A 27,911-nucleotide genomic window follows, 5' to 3' on the forward strand; every position below is an offset into this window, starting at 1 on the left:
AGGCAAGGAAGCAGGCTTTTGGCTTGTGGGCATCGTAGGAATACGGGCCTAAAGCTTTACCTTTTCTTTTCCAGTTGAATATCTGTAGCCTTCTGCACGGATGTGGGCCCGGCTGGGGATCAAGTGCCGTTGAGTATCACTGGCTGGACCCAGATGGACCCGTAGGATCAGGGCACACTTTGAGGTTGTCACCTCAGTCTTGCAGACGATGCTTGACTGCTTCTGATGGTGCCTTCTGGAGCGGGATTCTCTGCCATTGGCTAGTGGAGACCCCATTTCCATCACCTGTTCTGCCCAAAGAGCCATACTTGTTGAAACCTACGGTTAATTTGTCAAACCTACCATCTAGATTTGATGCAAATTCCCAGAAACAACCTTAGGGGAACCCTCACCTGCCCTCTCAAATCCTTTCTCTTCTCCACCCCATATGCTCAAATGCTCACAAAGCTGGATCGCCACCACCAAGGCCTGCGGGAAAAATAACAATTGAATTACACAGAGAGTGAGTTAATAGCTCATCTCCATAAAGTCTGGCTGCATCCAACGCTGAGACGCCAAGAATCTATGACTTCATCCTTTTTTTCTGAAGCACTCCTAAAGTGTAGGATGAGGCACAGTTCCGCTGGGAAAGTAAATAAATCAGGAAGACAGAGGTGTCTCTGAGACACGCAAATTTAGAATTCAGGATAGCTTCAACTCAAATTTGCCCTTCTTTTTCTAAATGGATGTGCTCTTTGCTGTTCATGCATTTGTGACACGCACATCCCTTGTGCTGAATCTGTCAGTTTTTTTCTGTACAGCAGGAAAAGTAAAAGGTGGTTTTTGTATTTGTAGAGGAAAAGGGAAGCCTGCGCAATTGATGAGCAATTTTCTTGAGGCCCCAACGGACCAAGTCTCAGATATGTTTATCAATGAAATGTGTGGGTTGGCGGTGAGTGAGAAATTAACAAACACTCAGCCCTCTCCTTTCACTGCCTTCCGTCCTCTGGAACCAGCAAAGTTGCTGATTAAGCTGTGGTGTTAAGAGGGGACAAGGTCTTCTAAGACCTGGATCTGGCATTTGTCATGAGGAGGAATCAGCCCTCCTGGGAAGCACAGTTGTGAGCAGAGATGTTGATCTGAACTCTAATCAACATCTAATAGACAGCTCTGGAATAGGAGAAATGGTCACCATCTTTCTTAGCCCCAAATGAAGAAACTTTCTGCTGATACGGGGGAGGCAATTGGAATCCTCATGTTGAATATCCAGATACGTATGGCAATGTGATGATGACTCGTTCTTTTTCACAACAGCCTGGAAAAAAAATAACACACTAGGAGCGTTTAAGTCAGGGGGAAACTGGGAGAAATTTTGGGACATGAGTGGTCTGCTCTACAAGGTGGCCTCCAATACTTGCCCCTTGGCCTGTGTTTAATTTCTCTTTTCTTTGGGGGTGCCTGGGTGGCTCAGTCGGTTAAGCGTCCGACTACGGCTCAGGTCACGATCTCACGGTTTGTGAGTTCGAGCCCCGCGTCAGGCTCTGTGCTGACAGCTCAGAGCCTGAAGCCTGCTTCGGATTCTGTGTCTCTCTCTCTCTCTTTCTGCCCCCCGCCCCCCACTAACACTGTGTCTCTCAAAAATGAATCAACATTAAAAAAAATTAATTTCTCTTTTCTTTGGAATGTCATTGTATGGGCGACACTCAGTGTGCTGAGCCAGCACTCGCCCCGCCCAGGGCAAGTTTTAACGTGAGCTGGGGTAGCTCCCAGAAGCCTCCTGTTGAGCCCCACCCAGCTCTGGCCAGTATAATACCACACATTGCCATGGAAGGCACTCGCGTTCATATGGAGCCTGAGCTGGGTTTACCATTGGAACTATCTTAAAGAGAAGACTGCTGGGTTGGGGGGACCTTGGGCATTTGGTAAACTAAACTGTGTGTACTTCTGGACCAGGATTTCTTACCTGGTAGTGAGTTTGCCCCCTAGAGGTCGTTTGGCAGTCTGGGAACATTCTGGTTGTCCCAACTGGGATTGCTACTGGCATCTAGGGGGTTAGAGGCCATGAATGCTGCTGAACATCCTGTGAGGCCCAGAACAGTCAGTCCCCTACTGGAATGATCCGGCCGAACTGTCAATAGGGTCAAGGACCCTGGACTAATCGAAGAATGCTATATCCTTCTCTGAAGCAAAGTGTAGAAGGATTACAGTATGGTTTGTGCCACACTGACTTCATCCTTATGAAAGACGGCCTGCCTACTTCCATTATAATAATACTGCTGTGTGACAACCAACCATAAAACCTCAATGGCCTACAGCAATAAACTTTGACTTTTCCGCCTGAGGCTAGAGGTCAGCTGGGCGGTTCTGGTAACCGGGGCCAGGCTTAGCTGCTCTTGACTGAGTTCACTCAGGTCTCCGCAGTCAACTGGTGCTTTGGCGGGGGGCTGGTTGGGTCTGTAGGTGTCCACTCTCACGTCTGATGGTTTGCGGGCTGTTGGCAGCCGTGACAAGGGTGATTGGACCATGCGGCATGCCAGCACCTAGGGGGCTAGCCCAGGCTTCTCATGGGCTCCGCCGGTGGCAAAGTTCAAGAGAGAGAGAGAAACACGAGAGGCCCCTTGAGGCGATGGCTTAGAACGGGCACGTCACTTGACTGCATACTGTTGGCCAAAGCAAGTTACAGGATTCAAGGCACAGAGAAACAGACTCAACGTTTTCATGAGAAGAGCTCTAAAGTCAGTTGCAAGGGACAAGGATACATGGAGGAATGAAACCTTGTGGGCCTTTTTACCATCGACCTACCACACGCTTCTTCTCCGATTCTAATATACGCTTAGGCCTCAAAATTCAGTTGAGTAGCACCTTCCCCAGGAGGCTTTACCTGCCCTTCCTTGGTCCACCTGTGTGAATTCTGAGCTGACCACCCTCATAGCCCTCCTCACACCGCACCCCAATCCTGGGCCCAGCCATGGGCCAGCCACACCCACCGCCCCCCCCAGACAGCAAACCATCTTGTAATCCCTGCCTTCCAGGGGCCGTCAACGAAGACGTAGCTTCCTTTCTCGGTATGTGCCCTAACTGGTTTATACACCTGGCTGTAGAACATGGAGTTAAAGAGCTTGGCTTCTGGAGTGAGGATGTGCCGGTTCGAATCCTGCCTTTGCCTCTTACTAGGTCAAGTCAAGCAAGCTAATTAATCTCTCTATGTCTCTGCCCCAAGGGGATGATAATAATAGCACGCACTCCAGAGGCTGGGGACGGCAAAATGAGGTACTACAGGAAAAGTGCTTAAAAGTGGCTGGCCCAGAGTAACCTTCAGTCATGGTGCCTTCTGTTGTCATGGACGCCTCTTGCACCATTTCAAGCCAGCACCTCGTTTGGAGAGAACTGTGACGTCACTCATGATTAATTCATTGCTTACATGTAGATGTGGCACTCCGGTGCTTCTTCTCGTATTGTAAGAACATTGACAGGTTACCGGCCAACTGGATCCTTAGTGGCTGAATTCATACTGTTTTTCCGGTTCTGCAGTCTTGTCAGTCACTGGAAGAGTTTATCCTTTCCTTCTCCAGAGGTCACCAGAGCTGAGAAAGTCAACTCACCACCGGGGAGACACCGTGCTCCCAGGGGGAAGCAGCCCTATGCATCCTGTTCCCAGAAGCCTGACTCATCATGGACACGCTGGCTGGGCCGTTAAGGGTTCTACAGATCACAGGGATAATGAAGAGAATTGTGCGGGAGGAGTTTTTAGCAAGCTCAAGAGCTGAGCCGGGTGTTGGTGTAACATTTTGGGAACTGTTAAAATAAGACACATGTGCGATTTCAGACGGACTTTTAAATGGCAGCAGAAAACAGCTGCTTCTGCCAGAGGCTCGGTTCGTGGGTCTTATAACTGTTAACACATTAGAAGATCCCTCACGGATAATACACTGACTCAGTGCTGTGAGTCGCCACGCCCCTCACAGGGTAACCGTTTCTATCGCTTTTAATATCCTGCAGGCTGGCTGGGTGTCCCTCACTTGGTGGATCCCAGCAGAAATGGAGGACGGTGTCATCAGCTTCTCCCACCTTTCAAGTCAGGTGGCTCCTGCCTGGCCTTTAGATTGTTCGCCTTCATGAGGGCTTGAGGGTACAATTGAACATTTCTGAAACATTTATGAGAGTCTCAGTGCCTGGCGGACAGTGGCTTGTGAAAGTAGATATCGGGGCAAACCCAGCCCAACCTCAAGTTGCATTGTGATGAGCCATCTCGGGAATTTACCGTAACGCTACCTCTACTAAACCCTCGTTGTCCCTACTAATATTTTTTATCTTTTTTCAATAACTAATTTATTTTTAAATTTACATCCAAGTTAGCATATAGTGCAATGATGATTTCAGGAGTAGATTCCTTAGTGCCCCTTCCCCATCTAGCCCATCCCCCCCTCCCACAACCCCTCCAGTAACCCTCAGTTTGTTCTCCATATTTATGAGTCTCTTCTGTTTTGTCCCCCTCCCTGTTTTTTATACTATTTTTGTTTCCTTTCCCTTATTTTCACCTGTTTTGTCTCTTAAAGTCCTCATATGAGTGAAGTCATATGATATTTGTCCTTCTCTGACTGACTGATTTAACTTAGCATAAGTTCCATCCTGTAGTTCCATCCGCGTAGTTGCAAATGGCAAGATTTCCTTCTTTTGGATTGCCGAGTAATACTCCATTGTATATATATACCACATCTTCTTTCTCCATTCATCCATCGATGGACATTTGGGCTCTTTCCATACTTTGGCTATTGTTGATAGTGCTGTTAGAAACATTGGGGTCCATGTGTCCCTTCGAAACAGCACACCTGTATCCCTTGGATAAATACCTAGTAGTGCAATTGCTGGGTCGCAGGGTAGTTCTATTTTTAATTTTTTGAGGAACCTCCATACTGTTTTCCAGAGTGGCTGCACCAGTTTGCATTCCCACCAGCAGCGCAAAAGAGACCCTCTTTCTCCGCATCCTCGCCAACATCTGTCGTTACTAATATTTTTAATCTTTAAAATAGGTTTGTGTTATACACTCAGAAGAATATAATTTAGCACCAATTATACTGTTTTAAAAAAAATTTTTTTTTCAACGTTTATTTATTTTTGGGACAGAGAGAGACAGAGCATGAACGGGGGAGGGGCAGAGAGAGAGGGAGACACAGAATCGGAAACAGGCTCCAGGCTCTGAGCCATCAGCCCAGAGCCTGATGCGGGGCTCGAACTCACGGACCGCGAGATCGTGACCTGGCTGAAGTCGGACGCTTAACCGACTGCGCCACCCAGGCGCCCCTATACTGTTTTTTAAAGTTTAACTGTCTCCATAGGAGTTAGCCTTCCTCGCAAAGTCGGTATTTAGCTTTCTGAAGGCAAGGACCAGGTCTTAAATCTGTTTTGTTACTTCTACAGTCTCTACCACCAAGCTCGACACACATATCACTTGATTCCTACCTGTAAATTGTCACAAACTAGTAACCTGCAAATGTGTTTTGTTTGGTTGTTTTCATTTTGCCTCCGTGCAATGTTGTAAAAGGCAATGTAATTAGGTAGCCATTACACGGGGCGACAACATAAGCAGCCGAGCATGGATGTTATACACCTGGCCACGTGGTACATGCATGCAACCTTCATAAGGAATGTGAGTGTCCACCACTCATTTGCTTGGAATTTTCTTCTCATTCCTCATCCCCTATCTAGTCCTGCTCCTACTACAAGGTAAACTCTAGTTCCTTCTTCCCCATAGAACCTTCCTGACATGACATCCACAGAGTCTCTCCCTCTCTGAGCTCACCGGCACTGACCTTCAATGTACTTCATTCATTCTGTAGCGAGCACATTTATCTTGGTATTTTTGCTCTTCTATGTAGGTATTTGTCATCTCTTGCCAGTGAAGTTGGGATCTTTTTCAAGCAGACTCTAATACCATTTTGCAGTCCTGGTGATACCCTGTACAGAGCAGGTGCTAAATATGTGTTTGCAGAGGAGGAGAATGCTGTCGCAGACCATCATTTGTCATGGGCGCTTTCCTGGGAGGACTTAGCCAACCTTATGGCCATATTGCTCTTGTCCTAATCTCTATTTAGCATTTGATTGCAACCATGGATCTCTTTTCACTTTTATCCTTTACAACAATCATCATAGACCGTATAAGCCACCTCCAAACCTGATTCTTTCCCTGTATCCTCTCCAAAAGACTCCATTTGTTTGTCAAGCGTCTGTTGCTTTCTCTTAAGCTAGCTAGATGTTTTCCTGAACCAGTTCAATTACAGGAGACAGACTGTAGCAAGGATGGTATTAGACACATCTAGTAGTGTCATGTTCCTTAACAAATAATTATTCAGCACCTACTCTGTGCACCGCACTAAGTAAACACTAAGAGCAACCTGTGACTCCTGCTTTAAGGAACTTTCAGTCTAGCGGAAGAAACAGCACACACGTGCATGAAATACACACGTAGTTCAATCCTATGAAGAATACTGAAGTATCAGTTAGTGCTATGAATTCCAAGGAGGGCGATGTCTCTGAAGAATAAGGAGAAGGTTTCAGGAGGAGACAGAGTTAGTTCTGGGTCTTGAGCACGAGCAGAATTTGTAAAAGAGACACTGAGCGGGGAAGACTGACCGAGAACAAGGGAACAGTATGTAGTGGGAAGACTTGGGAGTTTTGGAGTTACAGATAACCCAACCCTTACTGTTATGTCACACATTTCTGAATTTTGTTCCGTATCTGAAAAACCCCTCATGGTACCGTCGTGAACGTGTCTTGGGTACTGTCCGATACAACAGGTGATCAGTAATAGCTTGTTCGTTTTATAGCAACTGTCAAAAGTGATCGAAACAAGTCTGTGGGACTGGGGATAGGGCTGTCTAATTGGGACATAAAAGGAGTAAAGGAACATCAGGAGGGAGAGTCAGGGTCCCTGTTAGGTCACCTGTTGGAGGGCTTACATGTCTGGATACGAGTTTGGGCTCTAAGCAGTACATAGGAATGCAGACGGCAGCCATGATGATCGTTTAGCGGATTTTGTAAGTTCCTAATTTGGAAAGTACACATGCTGAGGCACCGGAAGTAGTGGGTGGCAGGAGAAGGCTGAGTTTCTGACTCTGCTCATTATACTCATGTGAGCGAGGCTTTGCCTCAATGATTTGAGAAATACGTAAAAGCAAGACTTCTAAAATAAGAAAATCCCAAAATACTAACGTTCTGAAATCTAAAATAATCTAAATCTGAAATACTAAATTTAAAATACTGAGAATCCATGAGGACCCCGACATCACTATTCAGAGCCAGTAACTCTGAGCAATTCCTCTTTGAATCATTCAACTATTTTGTATTCCAGGAACCTGGCATGATAGTGATTCTCTAATTTTGCCAAGTTGGAAATCAACTATAGGCAAAAGTACTGATTCACAGCTGACGTTTCCTCTGGCTCATCAGCTCTTAAATAAAAAATACATTTATATGCAACTGTTCTTGGTGAGTGGTGTTTGCTGGGGGGACCTGCCTACACATGCTGCCAGTGCTGTGTTCTCAGATTAACACTTAATTAAATGTAGTCATTTTCCTGAACAGAAGTGAATGGCTAATCAGCCATTGTGGTGAATGAAGAGGTGTGAGGACGAGGAAGAAGAAAAGCATTTTGCAATTTATATGCATTCTGCTATTTTAATTTATTGCTTTCAATCCTAAATAATAACCAAGAGCTGTGTTTATAGATCAGAGGAAATTAACTGTCTTATTTTACCATTTTTCAAGTTAGAACAAAGTAGCCAAAGAAATTGATCCAAGAGGCAGCACAGGAGTAATAGTCTTATAACCAGAAGGCACATTCAGTTGAAGTCTGTGTTGAAAAACTGCTAATTAGTCTAAAGAGTCTAGCAGAATTGTCACAAGGCTTTTCACACCCAGTTGGTCAAAGCTCTTTCAGAGAATTCTATGAACCCCAGCTTGGTCCCCTTTTGTACACGGCCATGCAGAGGGCCACGTCCTTCTAACCTAAGAAATAAATACAAGTAGACTGAAAAGGTGTTTACCCAGTTTTGATATTGTTGTGTGACCCTTGACATTGATTTTGAAGATAGCAGGGCAGTTATCCTCTTGGGGGGGAGGGGCAACAGACACATCCATTTGACAAGTCTACAGGTGTCTTAACTCTTGATTCTAATTTTATGTCACTCCATGAGATGCTGATATGACCCTGCACATTCAGATTTATTCTGGATGGAGTTAAGTATGGAGTATTATAAACAAGACTTGGTATCTTTTTTTTTTTTTAAGTTTATTTATTTTGAGAGAGAGAGGGAGAGAGAGTGAGCAGGTGAGGGGCAGAGAGGGAGGGAGGGATAGAATCCTGAGCAAGTTCCATGTTGTCAGTGCAGAGCCCAACATGAGATCACTATGTGAGCTGAAATCAGGGTTGGGCGCTTAACCAACGGAGCCACCAAGGTGCCCCAAGACTTGATATCCTTAATGAAAGCCCTAGTCAAAGTTAGCTGGATTTATTGAAGGCCTACTGTGTTCCCGTCCTGTGCTGAGTGCAGAGGGTAAGGATAAATAGTACACAATTCCTACTCTTAGAAATCGTGATGAGGGGCGCCTGGGCGGCTCAGTCGGTTGAACGTCCGACTTCGGCTCAGGTCATGATCTCGTGGCTTGCGAGTTTGAGCCCCACGTCGGGCTCTGTGCTGACAGCTCAGAGCCTGGAGCCTGCTTCGGATTCTGTCTCCGTATCTGTCTCATCCTCCCCTGTTCACGCTCTGTCTCTCCCTCTCTCTCAAAAATAAGTAAACGTTAAAAAAAATTTTTTTAAGAAATTGTGATCAGCCATGAGACAGACACACCGAAGTAGGCAATATCTTAATGTAGCACATGCCAAATATTCAACAGTGGTATAGTCAGTGCTACTGGGTTTTATGTGAGTAGCTTTGTGGTTTATGAACCTGAGGGTTCCCACAGTGGAGGGAAAGGGGATAATATTGGCACAGTGGTTCACAGCAGAACTGTGGGGGACTTTGACAGCCAGGATCCCTTCTACTTTGCAGGCAACAAAGGTCCGTGGAAAGACTGAGATGGGGCATCCAATTGCCTTGAATTTAAGAGTAAACCCAGTGGTAGTGTAGACCAGAGTCAGAGGCAACAAGGCCATTAGGAGAGCAGAAATAGTTTAGGTGGCAGAGGGCAGAGAAAAAGCCCGGATGGGAACTGAAAGATGCATGAGGCAGATCATGAAGAAAGAAGCAGTTTTTGGTGCTTGTTTCCTCCGGGTTGAATCATGGTAGCTGTTTGGGCTGTTTTCACAACACTGGAGGGCTTGAACAACATTCATATCTCATAGTTCTCAAGGCTGGGAAGTCCAAGATAAGGTGCCACCAGATCTGGTGTCTGGTGAGGGCTCTCTTCCTGATTTACAGAAGGCCGTCTTCTCATTGTGTCCTCACAAGGCAGAGAAAAAAATCACCTCTTGTGTTTCTTCTCCTTCTTTTCCTGCTCCCCCTCCTCCTTCTCCTCTTCCTCCTCCTCCTTCTTCTTTAAAGTTTTATTTATTTAGCTGATCTCTACACCCAATGGGGGCTCAAGCTCACAACCCCAAGATCAAGAGTATCATGCTCTACAGACAGCCTACCAGGAACCCTTCTCATGTTTCTTCTTATAAGGGTTCTAACCCTCGTCATGGGGCTCTACCCTCATGACCTCATCACTTCCCGAAGGCCCCAACTCCTAATACCATCACCCCGAGAGTTAGGATCTCAACACATGAATTTTGAAAGGATGCAGATATTCAGTGTATAACAGTTATCATAATAATTAATATGTCTATCATACTATTGTGCTTAACTTGCAAGTTTCTTGAAGGCAATGCCTTGTCTGCAGAGGAGGCTCTGTTGGTTGAGTTGAATTGTGTGTCACCTAATGTGTTGAAACTCAAGTTTTTCCTCACTGATTGTTGTCATTATGAAAATCTGTTTAACTGTTCTCCAAGACGTACCAACTCTGAGTCTGTTTTGGGTATCAATATTATATTATGCAAAAGGTGTATTTCCCAACATTGCATTACTTTGAATAGAAACTCCCCCCACCCGCCACACACACACACACACACACACACACACACTAAAAACCACCTCAGAATCAAAATGCTTACTCTTTGCCTAAAAAAACAGAAAGGAAGTGCTTAAGGAAGCAAACCCTTCCATTTTAAGGCAGAAACCTAAATGCGGTGAGGGGTGTTAATCAGTTTCTCAGGCATTTAAACATTTCATCCCATTTTGTTTTTCCAGTTTTTAAATTCATCAAGCCTCCAGCGTGGGGATTTCTTATCTGTAGGAAGCTTTTCAACAAACATCTCCAACACCCTTTTAAACAAACACCGCTTCTTCAAATGCAAAAATAGAAACTGCTTTCTATTCTGAATAATGTATAGTGCTCTATTCCGTGAGGCAGTTACAACCGCTAGCAGCTATCTCCTCTGAAACAGCAGCGAGCTTAGTCTGCCCTCCCTTCCAAAAGCTGTCCATTTCGGGGGGCGTGGGGGCACCCTCGCTCCACCTCCCATACTAATCGTGACTGCAAAGTGGTCCTACATTGCTTGCTCTTCTGCCTTAAAAAAAAAAAAAAAAAGAGCCTGCTTATTGTTACACTTTTATTCATTTCAGTGCATCCACTTTTCACGTGGGAGACAGACTACCCAGCATGAACTCTGAAGGCAGATCATGCCCAGGCCCTAACATCTGCTACTGCTAGGTGGATGACTGTGGTCAAATAACCTCTTGGAACCTTTGTTTTCTCATTTGAAAGTGGGGATAATAGGGGCGCCTGGGTGGCTCAGTCGGTTGAGCCACTGACTTCGGCTCATGTCAGGATCTCGTGGTTTGTGAGTTCGAGCCCCGCATCGGGCTCTGTGCTGACAGCTTGGAGCCTGGAGCCTGCTTCGGATTCTGTGTCTCCCTCTCTCTCTCGGTCTCTCTCACTCTCAAAAATAAATAAACATTAAAAAAATGAAAACAAAAGAAAGTAGGCATAATAATGCCTACTTTCCAGGAATTTGTGCAGGTTAAATGAAATGGGGGGATGAATGCAAAACGGAAAGCTTACAGGAGCCTCGGTGACCATTGGTTTCTTTTCCTTATTTGGTAAGTATCAGTTTCTGAGCATTCTGGTGCTTCCGGGTAATCAACGCATAGAGAGAGACAAATCCCTTTGTTCTGTGTAATTATGACAGTCGTTCTCAAAGGGGGGGGCTCCCCAACCAGCCGCATCAACGCCCACCTCACTTTGGCTAAATCAAAACCTCGAGGGGTGGCCCCCAACAATCTGTGTTTTAACAACCTTCCAGGTGATTCTGATGCACTGATGCACACAGGTCTGGGAGCCATTGCTTCTAGAAAAAGGCCAGCATGGTGTGTCTGTGTGTTTACAATTGGGGAAGAGGCGTGTGTGTGCACGTGTGTGCGTGTATGTGGTGCTCGTGGCGCGACGAGGTGTTCGTCTTTATTACTCACAAATACAGCTAAAGGAAATAAGCCATGGAGGTGGAACTGGAGAGCAGTTAAATTATTTAGAGTTGGTCTTCAGTGTCTGATCACTATTTTTTCTCTTTCTTTGTCAAGCTAAGCCTCGGGGACCGGGGATTTAGGAGTGAACAGTGTGGTCTGTTGAGTTCTGAGGATTTGGGGAGGTCCTGAATCTGACCTCAAATATCACAGTCCTGGTGCCTCCATATGGGCTTGTCTTGGGTGGGGGGCTTCTTTCTTTGGGAGCAGGATGAAGGAGCTAGATGTCACTAGCACGAGAGGCCACCCTTCTATTCAGATCATTTTTTAAAATGTTTGTTTTTGAGAGACAGAGAGAGCACGAACAGAGAGAGAGGGAGACACAGAATCTGATACAGGCTCCGGGGGTGCGATAGGCAGGGAGGTCATCAAAGAGCTGAACCAATGCTCTTCGCCTCATCTGAGAAGCTATTTCTGAAAGCGGGCACCCATTTCTAACCTTTCCGCATTTGGGGTCAAAATGATAGCAAAACAGACACATACACTTATCAGCGGCTGGCGATCTCGGTCTCTGACAGTCTCCTCCCACCGCGGCTCTATGGGGCCAAGCTCACGACTGGTTGGCTTCCGCCCCCTTGTGGGCAGCCCGTCTCGCCGCATCCTGTTGGGCGCAGGGAGCCTCTGATTTGCTTCGTTCGCTCAAACTTCCGCAGGGTCACTGGTGAAATCCTAAGGCTTGCCTTTCTCCTCTTCCTCCTTCCTCCCTGTGCTTCCATGGCCATTTGAATTTTCATCAGCCCCATGCTAATTTGGGGAGATACAAATGTTACCAGCAGAACGACACGAGCGCAGCTGTGGGGATCAGGTGTTGGTGAACAGGGAGATCTGACCATTTGGTGCCACTGGTGGGCGCTGTCCATACGAATGCCATGCTTCACGATCGAGGTGTTTTTCGACACAGATTTTAAATTTCATATTTAAAAATAGAAATATGTTTAAAATCTAAAAATATTACAGAGGCAATATGTTCCTTTTAGGGAAAAAAATTACACCCACAATCCTATCACTTACCAATATTCTGCTATGTATCATTCCATGTATTATCGCCACACCCCCCCATATCCCTCCTTCCTCACTTTGTTCCGGTTCTATCTGAATTCTACTCATTTCTTCCGGAAACCAGAAAACTGAGAAAAGGGGAGGGGAGGGGAAATTAGGTGATCACAGAAAGCAAATAATGCTGCTCTCGTTTCCTCCTCGGTGCTAGCTGTAGTTATCGGGAAGGGAGACGCCTTGCATTCTTTGATTTGTTCAGCCCTGTCACATTAACAGCACCTTGCCCCCAGAGCCCCTCTTCCTCCTTCTTTGACTTCTTCATCATCAATCCCATCTGCAGACTCAAAATACCCTCCCCCTCTGGCTTAACACCCTTCTTGATTTTCAGTGGCAGCACAAGAAAAAGTATCTAAGTATTGCTGTCTGGACTGAGACCGTTCTCTTAGATCCTGGCCGACAGCTTCTGCAGCCTTTGGCGGGGGTGGGGGGCTGCTCATATTTTTCTTGCTTATTAATAAAGGCTCTTACATAGTAGAGGCATTAACCCTTGGTCTGCCATAAAAGCTTTTCACTCATTCCCTCAACAAACACTGAGCCAGGTGCTGTTCGATTCTGGGGATTCAGTGATTTCCAAAGGAGAGATGGGGTTTCTGCTTTCACGGAGGGAAGCGAAATGTGAAAGCAAGTCACTAGGTCTAGATTTTGGTAAGTGATGGAGGCGGCTGCCGCATGAGTAGGGCTGTAGGGCAAGGCTGCTCTGGGTAGGTGACATTTGATCTGGAAACTGACAATGACCAGGAGCCAGAAATGTGCAAACTGGGGCAAATCTTTGTGGGCAGAAGGAATAACGAGCGCGAATACTCCACCGTGTGGGGAGGCTTGCTGCTGCTGAAGATCTAAATGAAACCTGTTGAGGGGCGCCTGGGTGGCGCAGTCGGTTAAGCGTCCGACTTCAGCCAGGTCATGATCTCGCGGTCCGTGAGTTCGAGCCCCGCGTCGGGCTCTGGACTGATGGTTCAGAGCCTGGAGCCTGTTTCCGATTCTGTGTCTCCCTCTCTCTCTGCCCCTCCCCTGTTCATGCTCTGTCTCTCTCTGTCCCAAAAATAAATAAACGTTGAAAAAAAGAAAACAAAACATTTAAATGAAAACCGTTGAGGTTGTAGCAGAGAGAAGAAGAGGCACAGGGAGGTAGCGAGGCCAAGGCAAATTTTGTTCTTATTTTAGACGTGACTGGAAGCCACTGAAGGAGTTTATGGGCATAACGTGCTCTCATTTGTGTTATCAAAAGGTCCTTCGGGCTGCTCCCCGACAAACGGTCTGTGAGGCAAGCGTAGCAGGCAGGGCAGGAAGACCAGGGAAGCTTCTGTAGCGGTCCACATAAGACGTGAGCACGCCTTGGACATGAATGCCAGCAGCTGGGTGGCAAGGAGTGGGCGAGCTCTGCGTATGCTGTGCGGGAAGAGCCCGCGGGACGCTCCGCTCAGCCGGATGAGATATTTGCCTTTCAACGTCATTTACAGCTTGTTCGTTTGGGTGGGGGTGTCTTCCTAAGTACCCGTTTTTGAAAAATGCATTTATTTACAGCAAATATTACTATTTGAGAGAAGGAGAGCATGAGCGGGGAAGGGGTAGAGAGAGAAGGGGACAGAGGATCTGAAGTGGGCTCTGTGCCGACAACAGAGGGCCCGACGCGGGGCTTGAACTCAGGAACCGTGAGATCGTGACCTGAGCCGCAGTTGGATGCTTAACCGACTGAGCCACCCAGGCGCCCCCCGCCCCCGCCGGTAGAACGATATTTTGACTTGAGCAACGTAGTCCGTGTTTAGGCACAAGCCTGGGTTTTAGAAAGTTGTGCCATCTGATTACCGGGAACCGATGGGTAGCTTGTTCAGTTCTGAGGAGACGTCTGTTTAGTTACTGGCAAGTAGCTCAGGCTTCACAAACACAGGACAGATGCAATCAACTTTCTTTCTTTTTTTTTCAGTTTTTAATCAAAATCTTTTTAAAAATGTTTATTTATTTTTGAGAGAGAGAGAGCGCGTGCAAGCGGGAGAGGGGCAGAGAGAAAGGGACACACAGAATCCGAAGCAGGCTCCAGGCTCTGAGCTGTCGGCACAGGGCCCGACGCGGGGCTCGAACTCACGAGCTGTGAGATCGTGACCTGAGCCGAAGTTGGACACTTAACAGACTGAGCCACTCAGGTGCCCTATTCATTTTTAATTTTAATTCCAGCATAGTTAACGTACAGTGTTATTTTAGTTCCAGGTATACAATATAGTGATTCAACACGTCTATTCATTAGTCAGTGCTCAGTCGAGAGAAGTGTGCTCCTTAATCCCCATTGCCTATTTCCCCAATCTTCCAACCCCCCTCCCCTCTGGGAACCATCCGTTTTGCTCTCTGTAGTTAAGAGTCTGTTTCTTGGTTTGCCACTCTCTCTCTCTCCTCTTTTTTTTCCTTTGCTCTTTTGGTAACCAGCTTTCTTTCAGAATGGAGGGCTGGCCCATGGGAAGAAGGCTGGTTTATTCTTTGGTCACCTTCGTTCTTTACATGATATAATGTTTAGGTGGGGATTCTTTTCCTCATTCTACACCTTTGTGGAGGGATTTTTTTTTTTTTTTTTAACTTGGAGGATAGCTTTGGTCTGTCTCCCCCTAACAAACCTGCATGGCCCATGCATGGAAAGGGAAACTGATGACAGCTTGGGCAGTGTGCCCAGGAACAAGAGGAGGGAGAAGGAGCCCAAAGGTGTGGGCAGAGCCTCTGCGTAGACAGGATGAAGCCGCGTGAGGATTTTCAATATGGCGGAGGGAGAACAGCAGAGTGAAGGGAGCAACTGAGACCCTTGTTTGAATCCTGGCTCCGCCATATGCAATAGCTATGGGGCCTGGGCACGTAATTTACCCTGTTACAGTAGGTTACTTCATCTGTAAAATGGGGGTATAATAGCTACTTCACTAAGATGTTTTCAGCTATTAAATAAGTAACCAGGTAGGAAAAGTACCAAGTTGTGGTGCTGGTCCCAAATATGGGAACTTTAACTGATGGTTTTGGCCTCTGCCATCTAGATTCTCAATCCCTTTTCAGATCTGTCTTCTCCTCCAGGCAGTACTTCCAGGACAGAGATTGTTTTTTTGTTTTGTGTCACCAGTGTGTAGATCAGGGGAAGACACTAGACGCTCAGGACAGGCTTGTGGAACACTGGAGGGCACGGATGAATGCCCCATGGTTGGGATCCAGTGGGATCTCGGTCCAATGAGCCACATCTCTGCTCTCCTGCTCCCTCCTGCTCATTGTGTCTTTTGCCTTCTGGTACTTTCCAAAGACGCTCCCCTCCGCCGTCTACGTCTGGTCCCTCACTCATGTTTCGGGGGGAATGCATTTTTCAAGAATGTACTTCAGATCTGAGCTCCTCTGAGACCCCATTTTGACTCTCTAGCAAGTTGTTCAGATTTGCAACCGTGTAATTGCAAAGATGTTAGGTTCAACCCTTAAACTGACTGCCTTTGGCTTAAGATTCGGGAGATTTCACCTGGGTGGAGGCTGAGGTCCTGTCATTGTCATGGCAACTGAGCAGTGGCAGGCCTCAGGCTCCAGGGTTCCCTCTCCTGACTCCTCCCACTGCCCTCACACCCTTCACCAGGTAAATGCGGATCTAGTCTTTGACAGCCTCAGAAACTCTAGGGGTAGTGACATTCTCTGAAGTGGACTTCAGGATAATTAGCCAGAAAGCAAAGGTTATACTGCTCTGAATAAAATGGGTACAAAACATGAGGCTCACGTAAGAATCCACAGTAGCGTCTTAGTTTCCCAAGACACGTCTAGCAAAGAGACGGGGACGTTGGTAGCTTTTGCTTTCAAGATAAAGTCACCGGTGTCCACTTACCCAAAGCTGCGGTCTTGGCTGCCCAAGTTCCTGAACAAATCTGCTTCTGGCCGGAGATTCACTTGCAGACTCAGAGCCACCTGGGCCTGAATAGGGGTCAGCGCGGAGAGCTGGAAAAGAGAATCAGATTTGAGACATAATTTTATGAGGCAGAATGAGTGGACCCTGTTAACAGATCGGAAGTAGGGAATAGGGAAGAGAGCGACCCCCAGGCTTCTCATTAGGGCAATGAGCAGTGGCCTCCATTAAGATCCCACTTAGTTGGGGAACTTCCCCAAGTTCCCACAAGAGGAGGAGCAGGTGGGAGGGGGATGGGAGAGGGTTTCCACTTCCCACAGTCTGAGGTCCCAGCGCAAAGCCTGGGCACAAATCAGCTTGTTTCAATTCTGCTTTTTTCTTGAACAGAAGACAGGCACGTCCCTCCCCCTCCCATCCTGGGTGATCAGAGGTATTAAATTGAAAGGAGAAGGGAAAGGATTTTATTCATAAGAGTCTCATAATTTTGAAACCTCTCTCATCTAGATTTCCATAACCTACCTATCAGAATCTATCACTGCATTAGATTCATATCTATCTACTGGCTGTCCTGCTGAGAGTGGCTGGAAAGAATCATTAAATATCCTGCCAAAGGGAAATCCACAGCAAATCGACACTTGTAGTTTTTAACTGTCTACCCCTCTTAGGGCTCCTGTCAAAACCCCTGGTTGTTTTCTCCTGATGTGGCATTTACATGTTGTTGGGACCCTGCACACAGCAGTCACTAAAGCCTGTCACTACCCTTTAATTTCTGTTCCTCAGGAGGAGGATTGTCTAGCTCTTTGAGTGTCCCTGGGGTTTCCTGGGGTGAATTTCTTTCTTTCTTTCTTTCTTTCTTTCTTTCTTTCTTTCTTTCTTTCTTTCCTTTTCTTTCTTTCTTTCCTTTCTTTCTTTCTTTCCTTTCTTTCTTTTTCTTTCTTTCCTTCTTTCTTTCTTTTCTTTTCTCTTTCTTTCTCTCTCTCTTAATGTTTATTTTTGAGAGAAAGAGAGAGAGAGCGCATGAGCAGGGGAGGGGCAGAGAGAGAGGGAGGCACAGAATCCAAAGCAGGCTCCAGGCTCTGAGCTGTCAGCACAGAGCCCGACAAGGGGCTCGATCTCACAGGCCATGAGATCATGACCTGAGCCGAAGCCGGACACTTAACTGAGCCACCCAGGCGCCCCATGGGGTGAATTTCTTTTATTACCCTGCCACCCGCTTTTTAAGTCTGCCTATCTCACTCTCAAAATTCAGTCAAAATGACTTCACCTGGTTTTGGGTGATGCATTCAGAAATTAGAAAAGAAAAAAAAAAAGGACAGCGACTTTGGTTTTGAAAATACTGTGGAGTATTTTTCAAAGCCTTCCCACATTGATGATCTCAGTCTCGCCCGGTAAAAATTCAGTGAGGTACAGAAACAGAGGCGACCATCTCCCTGATATGGAGGCGGGGCTTAGGCGAGCGGCACTCGCCTAAGGTCGCCAGGTGAACCGGTGTGAACAGGAACATATCACGCACGCTCACTGATACGGTCTCACTGTGAGTGGTTATGGGAGTCACCACAGACAACTTCACTTTATAGATGAGGAAACAAGCCCCAGAGGTGAATGACTGCCAGAGACCGGTACCTGTAAAGCTATTGTGATGCCAACTGGTAAATTGCATTTCAATTCCGCGCTAACCACCCTGTGTTGGTGCTGACCCCACAAGTGGCAGGCATGGTCCCCGACAGGTTGCCCCCACTTAGATATCGGCTGCACATGGGGGCGCCAGGCCACCCACAATTCTGACCACCTAGCTGCAAATCGGGGGGATTCCTCTTACCTCCCTCAGGTTTGGTAATGTGTTAGACAACCCTAAAAACTCAGGAAAATTCTATACTTTCCATTATAGTTTTATGCTAAAGGATATGAATCAGGACCAACCAAACGAAGAGACACATCGGGTGAGGTTTGGGAGGGTCCCGAACGCAGGGCTTCTGTGTCCTCTCCTCATGGAATCAGAGTACATTACCCTTGGGGGTACAGCCCGGGGGTCGAGCATTTTTCTGCAGAGTCCATTACCCTCCAGACACATCAATGTGTTCACCAACCAGGAAGTTCACGGAGCTTGTGTCTAGAGCTTTTCCTGGGGTCTCATCATACAGGCATGATTGGTAACTCACTCTCCAGCCCCCCACTCCCCCCCAGGCTCAAAGTCTCATCCCTCTAGTCACATGGTCGGTCTTTCTGGTGACCAGCCTCCATCCCGAACCCTCGCCTTACCATAAACTCAAGTGTGATCGAAGGGGTTCGTGGAGGAGACTCTCTCCAAGGGTTTTAGTAGCTTGGTCCCAGGAACCAGGGACAAAGACCAGACAAAATGTTTATTATATGACAGCAGAAGAGCCAGCTTTGACCCCACATCTTTAGTATCTAGGTCCAAGGCTTTTGTCTGTGGCCCCACACAGCACCTGGCTCCCACCTGGCTTTCTGGCTGTGCATTGAGGAGAGAGGGAGAAATCGTGTCGTAGTCTGACCTCCTGAAGACCCGGAGAGAGGCCTCAGAGATTTCGAAAACCACACCCTGCCCTTCCAGTGTGCCCCCCCCCCGAACCAGACCAAACCCACAATCCAATTGCCACATTTCTCAGGGGACAGAGCTGAAGCAGGAAAGGTGCTGGCAGTCCCGGGGACCCTCCCCTGCTTCCTCAGAGAGGCCGTCTTCAGGAAGGCGGAGGGATTTTGAAAGCCAGCCACGTAGGAGGCGACAGTACAGCCCATGATGCGGAGGTCTGCACTGATCCTTAATCTGCGTTTTAAACAAAAACCCTTCATCCCACACAGCTATCTGCCCTGGGTAGCTGTGTCTCAAAACGTGTGAGTCAGAATGGAACAGTCGATGAGGAATGATTTACAAGGACTGAAATCCTGGGCATGCAGACTGAAAAAGGACAGCACATCCACTTTAATTATCAACGGAAAGCCCCACCATTCAGGCAACGGGGGGAGGGAAGAAATTTGTGCTTACTACATACCTACTAGGCGCGATGCATTGTTCTAGGCATTTTCAGATGCCACACGGTTTAACCCCCACCAGTCGATGATGCACACTGGACCACCCAGATCTAATAAAGACACAGGCTCTGAGAGGTTAAAGAACTTGCTGGAAGATGTGCAGGTCGGAAGAGGCAGAGCTACGACCTGAACCCAAGGGCAAATCCAACACCCATTCTTTCGCCCATGCCAGGCCGCCTCCAGGAGCTGCTGATGGCCTAGAAGATGTTGCTGTCATTTTTGTTTGCTTGGCTCTTTATTAAGTATTATTTTTGTACAATTAAGCAATTAAACTGTGATCCTCAGAAATCCTGTAATTTTGAAAGCCCCGGGGCAGGAGAACGGTGCTAATCAAAGAAAACCTTATTTACATTAATCCTGCTGGGAGATCGCTCAGGTCACTTCTCTGAAAGCCCTCATGACCTTGCTTAGCGTAGTCTGAACATTAGGCTGGATTCAGTTCTTAAAACCACTGCTAATTCAGGCCTCTGCTGCAGAACAAACGCCCTCTTAATGATAAAAGTCACAATCGCATAAAAGGCTCGCTGTGGGATTATAAGAGCAGCCCGATTTCCAGCTCGTTTTTATTTTACCTTCTAATCACTGGCCTCTGTTAAATGCGGCGGCCTCTCGGGAAAGCTGAGAGGAAAAGCCGAGCCCATATTAGCTCAGCACTAGTGCCACCTGGTGGTCGGCTCTGGTGTGGCGGGTCCTCCCAGCATTTCTGGTTACAGGGTGGGGTTTTGGTCTCTGCCTTCTCCAGGTCTGCAGACGCAGGGTTTTGACAACAGCACACAAGATATTTGTGCGTGGGCGCCCTGGGTGGCTCAGTCGGTTGAGCATCCGACTTTGGCTCAGGTCATGATCTCACGGTTCATGAGTCTGAGCCCCACATCGGGCTCTGTGACAGCACAGAGCCCGCGTAAGATCTTCCGTCTCCTTCTCTCTCTGCCCCTCCCCCGTTCACTCACTCTCTCTCAAAAATAGGTAAACATCTTAAAAATAAGTAATTAACTTAAAAAATAAAATAGAGTAGGTATCATTTCCTCGTCAAAAAAAAAAACAACAGGTGTGTGATGGGGCACTTGGGTGGCTCAGTCGGATGGGCGTCCAACTTCGGCTCAGGTCATGATCTCGTGGTTTGTGGGTTCGAGCCCCGCGTCGGGCTCTGTGCTGACAGCTTGGAGCCTGGATCCTGCTTCGGATTCTGTGCCTCCTTATCTCTCTCTCTCTCTCTCTCTCTCTCGCTGCCCTTCTCCTGCTGGTACTGTGTCTCCCTCTCTCAAACATAAATAAACATTAAAAAAATTAAAAAAAAAAAAGAAAACTCAGTTAAAAAAAATAATGTGTGTGGGAGTTGATGAAGAAGACAACCAGCTACTTCACATAACTGCAAAATGCTAACTCACTGCGATAACTGATTCTGGACTCGGGCAACTTTGTTCATTTTGACCTCATGCAGGTACAGCACAAGCATGCCTTGGCTCCTGTTTCTATCAGATCCCTGGTCCCACTGACACCTGCTTGTAAGCCCCCATGACGTGCAGGTGGCGGGCGCTACCTTCCTCCATATCCGTGTCCACAGTCTACACCACAGCCCCGGGGGGGGTGGGGGGGGGGGAGAAAAGAAAGTTTTATACATCCTGGATCATTCACTCAACTGATGTCATTTCCTTCTCAAAGTGTCAGCTGGGGAAGGATAATCGGAGACATTTCCTCAGCATTATTACTGAATAACGTTTAGGGGCATCGACTGGGTGTCATGCCTTGAGTGGGTGTTGAGAATACAACATTTGTAAGTTGCACGCCCTAACTCTGACAAAGGCACGGGCTAGTCAGGGAGGCAACCTCATGAAGGTATAATCACAGTAGGAAACGATAAACACTGGGGGAGGAGTGCCATGATAGAGGTAGGCTGGGGCCAGTTCAGGATTGGGAGTCAGATTTACCTGCGTTTGAACCCTGGATCTGTCACCTAATTGTTATATACTTGGGCCTCTCTGAATGCTAGTTTCTTCATCTGGGAAATGGGCGGAATTATGTCTGCTTTGCTGGATGACAGTAGGAAATACCATTAATTGTGGAAATAAATGAAGATGACCCAAATAACACACAGAACTTGCCATAGCAAGGAAGCAGCCACCATCACTGAGGTGGCAGAGACTCAGAAGCAGGCGGCAGGGGGGGGGGGGGAGGTGGAGGAAAGGGGAAGGTTTCGGGTGTGCCCCGATTGGAGGCTATTGCCATGGAGAAGCTGGAGGCTGGCTAACTAGAAGCCGGCTGGCCATCTTCTGTGATTGGTTTGGAAGACATAGTTGGCTTTCTGTGGTTGGTCCCGAGTTGGAAGCAAGAGCAAAAATTAGGGAAGCTGGTGGTCGGTGACTGAATCCTGTAGGTCAGAGTTCTTTTTTGGGGGTGAGGGGGGAGTAATATAATTTATTGTCAAGTTAGCTCACATACAGTGTATACGGTGTGCCCTTGGCTTTGGGAGTAGATCCCCGTGATTCATCGCTTACATACAACACCCAGTGCTGATCCCAACAAGCGCCCTCCTCAATGCCCATCACCCATTTTCCCCTCCCCCATCCTCCCCATCAACCGTTAGTTTGTTCTCTGTATTTAAGAGTCTCTTGCGGTTTGACTCCCTCTCTGTTCGTAACTATTTTTTGCCCTTTTCCTTCCCCCATGGTCTTCTGTTAAGTTTCTCAAATTTCACATATGAGCGAAAACATATGATATCTGTCTTTTTCTGAGTTATTTCACTTAGCACAATACCCTCCCATTCCATCCACATTGTAGCAAATGGCAAGATTTCATTCTTTTTCATTGCCAAGTAGTATTCCACCACCCGCCCCCCACCCCCTCCCATACACACGCCCCACCTCTTCTTTACCCATTCATCAGTTGATGGGCATTTGGGCTCTTTCCATAATTTGGCTATTGTTGAAAGCGCTGCTATAAACACTGGGGGTACATGTGCCCCTACGAATCAGTACTCCTGTATCCTTTGGTTAAACTCCTAGTAGTGCTATTGCTGGGTCATAGGCTAGTTCTGTTTTTAATTTTTTGAGGACCCTCCACACTGTTTTCCAGAGTGGCTGCACCAGTTTGCACACTGTGGGCCAGAGTTCTGTTGTCACACATGGTCTAGCCCTTGTCCTTCTGTATGTCCAGTCTGTCATAATACATTCAAATCTGACACATGGTGTGTGCCATACCCAGATATTAGTAAATGGGAATCATTATTATGACAATGACCATGATCAGAGGTGACTTTGAAATTGCAATTGAGCTGGACATTAGTGGTAGCTTCCCAACAGCCATTCTCCCTGGACTGGTCAGGGAAAGAGAAACCAGACCAGTTATTTTAGCAGAGATAATTCAATACGAGAAATTGGTTGCAGGGATTGGGAGCCTGAAAAAGCCAAAGGGGAGGACAAGGGGGGAAATGCAGACAGAGCTGCTGCAGGAACAAAGAAAAGAGACTGAGGCCTATTGAGACTCAGAAGCAAGGAGCTGCACACGGTGGGCCCCAGAACTCCCCGGAGGGCTGTGCTCCCCAGTGGGTGCTGGTAACCCAGGAGCTCAGAGGAGGGGCTGAAGGAACGAGACTCCGACTCCCAGCCACGGACAGACTGGTGCAGACACACCACAAGGCTAGTTCGGGGAGAATGAAAGATTCTGGAAACTGGAACCAGCTGTTCCTGAAGCCAACACTGCTGTGGGTAAAGAAGCGTCATCCTGGTGATGTTAGTGGGACCAGCAGGCAAACAAGCATGGGAGCTGCCTCCTCCCTCCTCTTGCCTTCCAGTCTCCCTCTGATGATGCTGTCGGCCAGAATTAACAGGGACCCTCTGGCAAAGGAGAAGTGAGGCCAAAGTGCCCCAGTCCCAGCATCACACAGAAGAGTGTGGAGTGTGGGCTTGGAACTGAACCACAGCTGTGAACCAGCAGACTCCCTTCTTTGTGATTCACAGAACCGGAATTTTGTTCAGGTGGAAGGCAGCTAAATGTTCTGGGGAAACAGGCACCACATGTATGCTTTTCTCCGGGTCTGCAACCCTTTGTTTTCAAAACAAAGAGACAGTCCATTGAAAGCAGATAATCAGTTAATAACTCCCAGTTTTGATCACTTCCTGCCCACCCACCGATTCTTCCCTTTTCCCCTGAGTCTGGAGACATGCGGGTCTGGAGGAGCGGAGGAAACCCCCAAGCCTCTCCTTTCACGGTGATGGGGCAGACGCTGCTTCCTCTTTTCTTTTTTTCTATCCAGAACCAAAAGGCTCCCAGAGAAGTTTCCAGTCTTTACCTTAATGGGGCCAGGGGAGAGGGAGATACAGGGGTCAGGGTCCACTTCTGTTCCAACCTATATCCTCCCATCCTCCAGAGCTGGGCTCTTCGTGAGATGGTTGGCCTGGAGATCTGGTCCATCCCATTTGTTAGAGGAGACAGAACTCTAGCTATACTCTGTCCAGAAGCAACCGCCTGTACGAGAGCTGATGCCAGGCATGGGGAAAGCCAAAGTGAATCAAACACGGTCCTCTTCCCTGGAGGAGTCGCTATCTAGTGGAGAGAGATTCCGACCAATCAGTATAACACAATGCGTGTATACACATAAGTGGATGGCATCACGCAGTCACTAACGCCTAACTCTGTCCGCGAAGGTCTTAGGAGACTTTGCAGAGGAGGTGGGGTCTGGCTGGAGCCATAAGAGAGAAATACGCCAGGAAGGTGGAGGACCGAGAAGGCGCTCCAGGCCGAGGCCAGCGCCTGTGGGAGGCCTGGAGGTTCCCAAGAGAACCTCCGTCCGGGGACCTGTAAGCAGGCGCGTAGGGCTGGGCAGAGGGCCGGAGACAGCGTGAGAGCAGGATGAAGCTCCGGGAGGGTGAAAGTGCAGGGCTAGAGACGGAGCAGCTCCTCCTCGGCACGAGATGACACCCTACGGAGACAGTGGGAAGCTGGGGCAGGGACGGGGCCCAGGCTGCGGTCAGAGAGCTCCCTCTAGCTCCGTGCTAGATGGGGAAAGGGAGCTGGCACGATTCCAAGCGGAAAACCTGCTGAGTGCCCGTGCCATCGTACTCATGGTGGCTTTAAAGATGCCTCAGACAGGGGCGCCTGGGTGGCGCAGTCGGCTAAGCGTCCCACTTCAGCCAGGTCACGATCTCGCGGTCCGTGAGTTCGAGCCCCGCGTCGGGCTCTGGGCTGATGGCTCAGAGCCTGGAGCCTGTTTCTGATTCTGTGTCTCCCTCTCTCTCTGCCCCTCCCCCGTTCATGCTCTGTCTCTCTCTGTCCCAAAAATAAATAAACGTTGAAAAAAATTAAAAAAAAAAAAAAAAAAAAAAAAAGAAAAGATGCCTCAGACACTTTCCCAGGTTCCCCCAGCCCTAGAGTGATTCAGACAGACGCCGGTGGGGGAACGGTCTCCAAGCTTCTGCGTGTCGCGCCCGTCCAGTTACGCAACTGGAAGAGCCGGGAAGACCACGTCCCAAGGACTGATGAGGCATACGGGGAGCAAACGGAGAAAGCAGAAGGAAGCGAGGCTGGGGGGGGTGGGGGTGGGGGGGTATACTGTGGAGGGGACCAGACACCGCAGGTTGGGCCAACTTTTGAGCCAACCATTCCTGAGGGGCCAACTTCGAGGCAGGGACCTGCCTCAGGTCGGTTCACGGGCAGCTTCGCGTGGGGAGGGATAGGGGAAGAAGGGAGTCGGGTTAGAAAACGTGTGAACAGGCAAGTGAGGACAAGGATCAGAAATCAGCCTGATGGCTTTGGGGGTGGAGAGGACGGGTCAACACCGGCAGGGAGACCACTTAACTTGCGGAAACAGGAGGGAAGAGGGGCGAGGGTGAGGACCAAAATGTTCCCAATTTTTTTTTTTTTTTTTGGTTAATGCAAAGAGGTGGGGCATAGAGATCGCAAATGCAGGAGAAGGAACAACTTTTAGCACCAGCTGTTGGTGTCTGCATAATGGATTGCCTTTTTCAGTTCCTCCCCAGGTTGCCGGTGTCCTGGAACAGAGCCAAACTCAGCACTGCGACCTCAAGTGAGGATATTAAAGCGACAGGGAGGGGAACCGCAGAGAAATGAGGGGTAGCGGCACCAATGACCATTTGACCGTTCGTAATAGTGTTCATGGCAACAATAATCATAATAGCCCTACATTTAGTCCTTACTCCTGTTTGCATGTGCTCCGTTAGGCTAACTCTAGTGAGGATACAGAGAAATTGGGCCACCGACGCACTCCTGGCAGTAATGTAACGAATAACACTTTGGAAAGCAAGCTGATCATATGCGGCAAATCCCAACGCTAGGAAACAATCCTAAGGAGATACAGGTTTTTAAAGCAAAAGCCGAGAGCCCAGAGCTCATCACCGCGCTGTCCATGAGAACCAAAAACAGTGAAAACGTAAAATCCCGACGGGGGGAAATGGTTTGGTAAATGACACTATGATGATTCAGTGAAATACTATGAGCCTATTAAAATGGAAATGACAATTACACCGACGGGAGAAACATGGAAACATGTTTGATACGTTAAGTGGGAGGAAAGAGAGCAGAGTACAAACCACTTTGAACACTTGAATACGACTGTCGGTATGTGGCCTTAATCATGCATGATTAAGACTGGGAGGTGATCTGAAGAAATGTAAGTATTGTGGGGAAACAGCACAGGCTCGGGGGTCAGAATGCTGGGCTCAAATCTCATGATTTATTAGCCTGTGACCTTGGGTGAGATTTGCAACTTCTCTTAGCTTACTTCCTTATCTATAAAAGGAGGGTAGAAAATGGGTGTAATAAAAATACCCACCACAAGGAGTTAAGGGCATCCAAATGAGATACTGCATGTAAAATTTTTAAAAATTAAGTTTGTTTATTTATTTTGAGAGAAAGAGAGGGAGAGTGGGGGAAGGGCAGACACAGAGAGAGAGAGAGAGAGAGAGAGAGAGAGAATCCCAAGCAGGCTCTGAGCTGTCAACACAGAGCCCAACGTGGGGCTCAATCCTGCAAACCAGGAGATCCTGACCTGAGCTGAAACCAAGAGTCAGACGCTTAAACGACTGAACCATCCAGGCATCCCTTTTTAAAAAAAAAAAACAAAACTGTTTAAAGTTTATTTATTTTGAGAGACAGACAGACAGACAGCACAAGGCGGGGGAGAGGGAGAGAGAGAGAGAGAGAGAGAGAGAGAGAGAGAGAGAATCCCAAGCAGGCTGAGTGCTGTCGGCACACAGCCCGACATGGGGCTTGAACCCATGAACTGCAAGATCTCGACCTGAGCCCAAATCAGAGCTGGATGCTTACCCAACTGAGCCACCCAGGTGCCCCACATGTAAAGGTTTTGGTTCTTGAAAATAATAAATGGTGTCTATTACTAGAAGCAATTTCTATTTTAAGTATATTACAGGTAGATTGCCTCAATATGTTAAAAAACGCACAAGTAACAAATCATCACTCTCTTTAATGGGTGAAGTAGACCCAAGCAGGATTCAACAAAACATTGAGAAGAAACTGTTAGGTGCTATGTTCTCTGTGTGGTCTTTGTGGCTTTGCTTCTGCTTTATCCTGGCATCCTAACCCTACCTGACATGTGACCAACTCTGGGAGTGAAATAAATATGATAAATACCCTCAAAAAAGAAATTCTTACTCAATGCTATAGCCAGCCTTTTTTGCTTCCTTCCTGCCCCGAGTGTTTGAAGCACAGATTTAAACAAGTTAATCTCATCTACTTTCCTTCTCGAGTGGCAGAGGCATGGGGGACCATCTGGACAGCTGCAGAGTGGACGGGGGGCGGAGGGCAGGTATTACTGGGCAAGTAAAGGAGAAACTGGCAGTCCTTTCTGAGCAGCCCCCGGGGGTTGTCGCCAACCTGGGGACATGTGGAGTCGTGACTTCATCGGGGCTTTGGGAGTTGGTACTCTGTCTCTTCTCTTCCATTTATTCTGTAAGAAGCATGTTCAGAGGTGCCCACAAAGACAGTCAGGGCAAACATCGGTTGTCACGTGATCATCATACACATGCCCAGTTTCAGGGAAGAGGAAGTCTGGGTGGTTCCTCTTCAGTGCCGCCGTTTCATGGCTGCAAAAGATTTTAAACTCCTGAAGCGTAGACTCTGTCTCATCTTCAGCTGTCCATCACTGACTGCTTTGTGCACGGTCTTGGGATCGATACTCTGTTCTAAACCTGACCCGAGGGCTCCATCTGCATCATGAATAAGAGACTGCCATTTCCCGGCATCAGGTTTTGTGAGAACACGCTGGACAGGTCCCTAGGACACCAGATCTGGGCAGGCAGAAACTTCAAGGGCCCAGACACCTGCTGTTCCCTCCACGCTTCCAAAAGCAGTGAGCCTTAAAACTCACATCCAGCAATTACACTACTCAGAACGTTTGTTTGAAAATATCCACCAATGGAGGGGCGCCTGGGTGGCTCAGTCGGTTAAGC

General features: G+C 47.7%; 1 long non-coding RNA gene across 1 annotated transcript in view; it reads right to left on the reverse strand.

Annotated features, from left to right (window-relative positions):
- The window catches only part of LOC123600832, a 45,925-nt gene extending 25,594 nt beyond the window's left edge, over nt 1-20,331 (reverse strand). The window contains exons 1-2 of the long non-coding RNA XR_006713846.1: nt 20,061-20,331; nt 16,420-16,529 (exon numbers count right to left, since the gene is read on the reverse strand). This is a non-coding gene — a long non-coding RNA (uncharacterized LOC123600832). The remainder of the gene's footprint in view (nt 1-16,419; nt 16,530-20,060) is intronic.
- Nucleotides 20,332-27,911: the final 7,580 nt, after the last annotated feature.

This window comes from Leopardus geoffroyi, chromosome D1 (genome assembly GCF_018350155.1).
Source record: "Leopardus geoffroyi isolate Oge1 chromosome D1, O.geoffroyi_Oge1_pat1.0, whole genome shotgun sequence".
Classification (NCBI taxonomy): Eukaryota; Metazoa; Chordata; class Mammalia; order Carnivora; family Felidae; genus Leopardus; species Leopardus geoffroyi.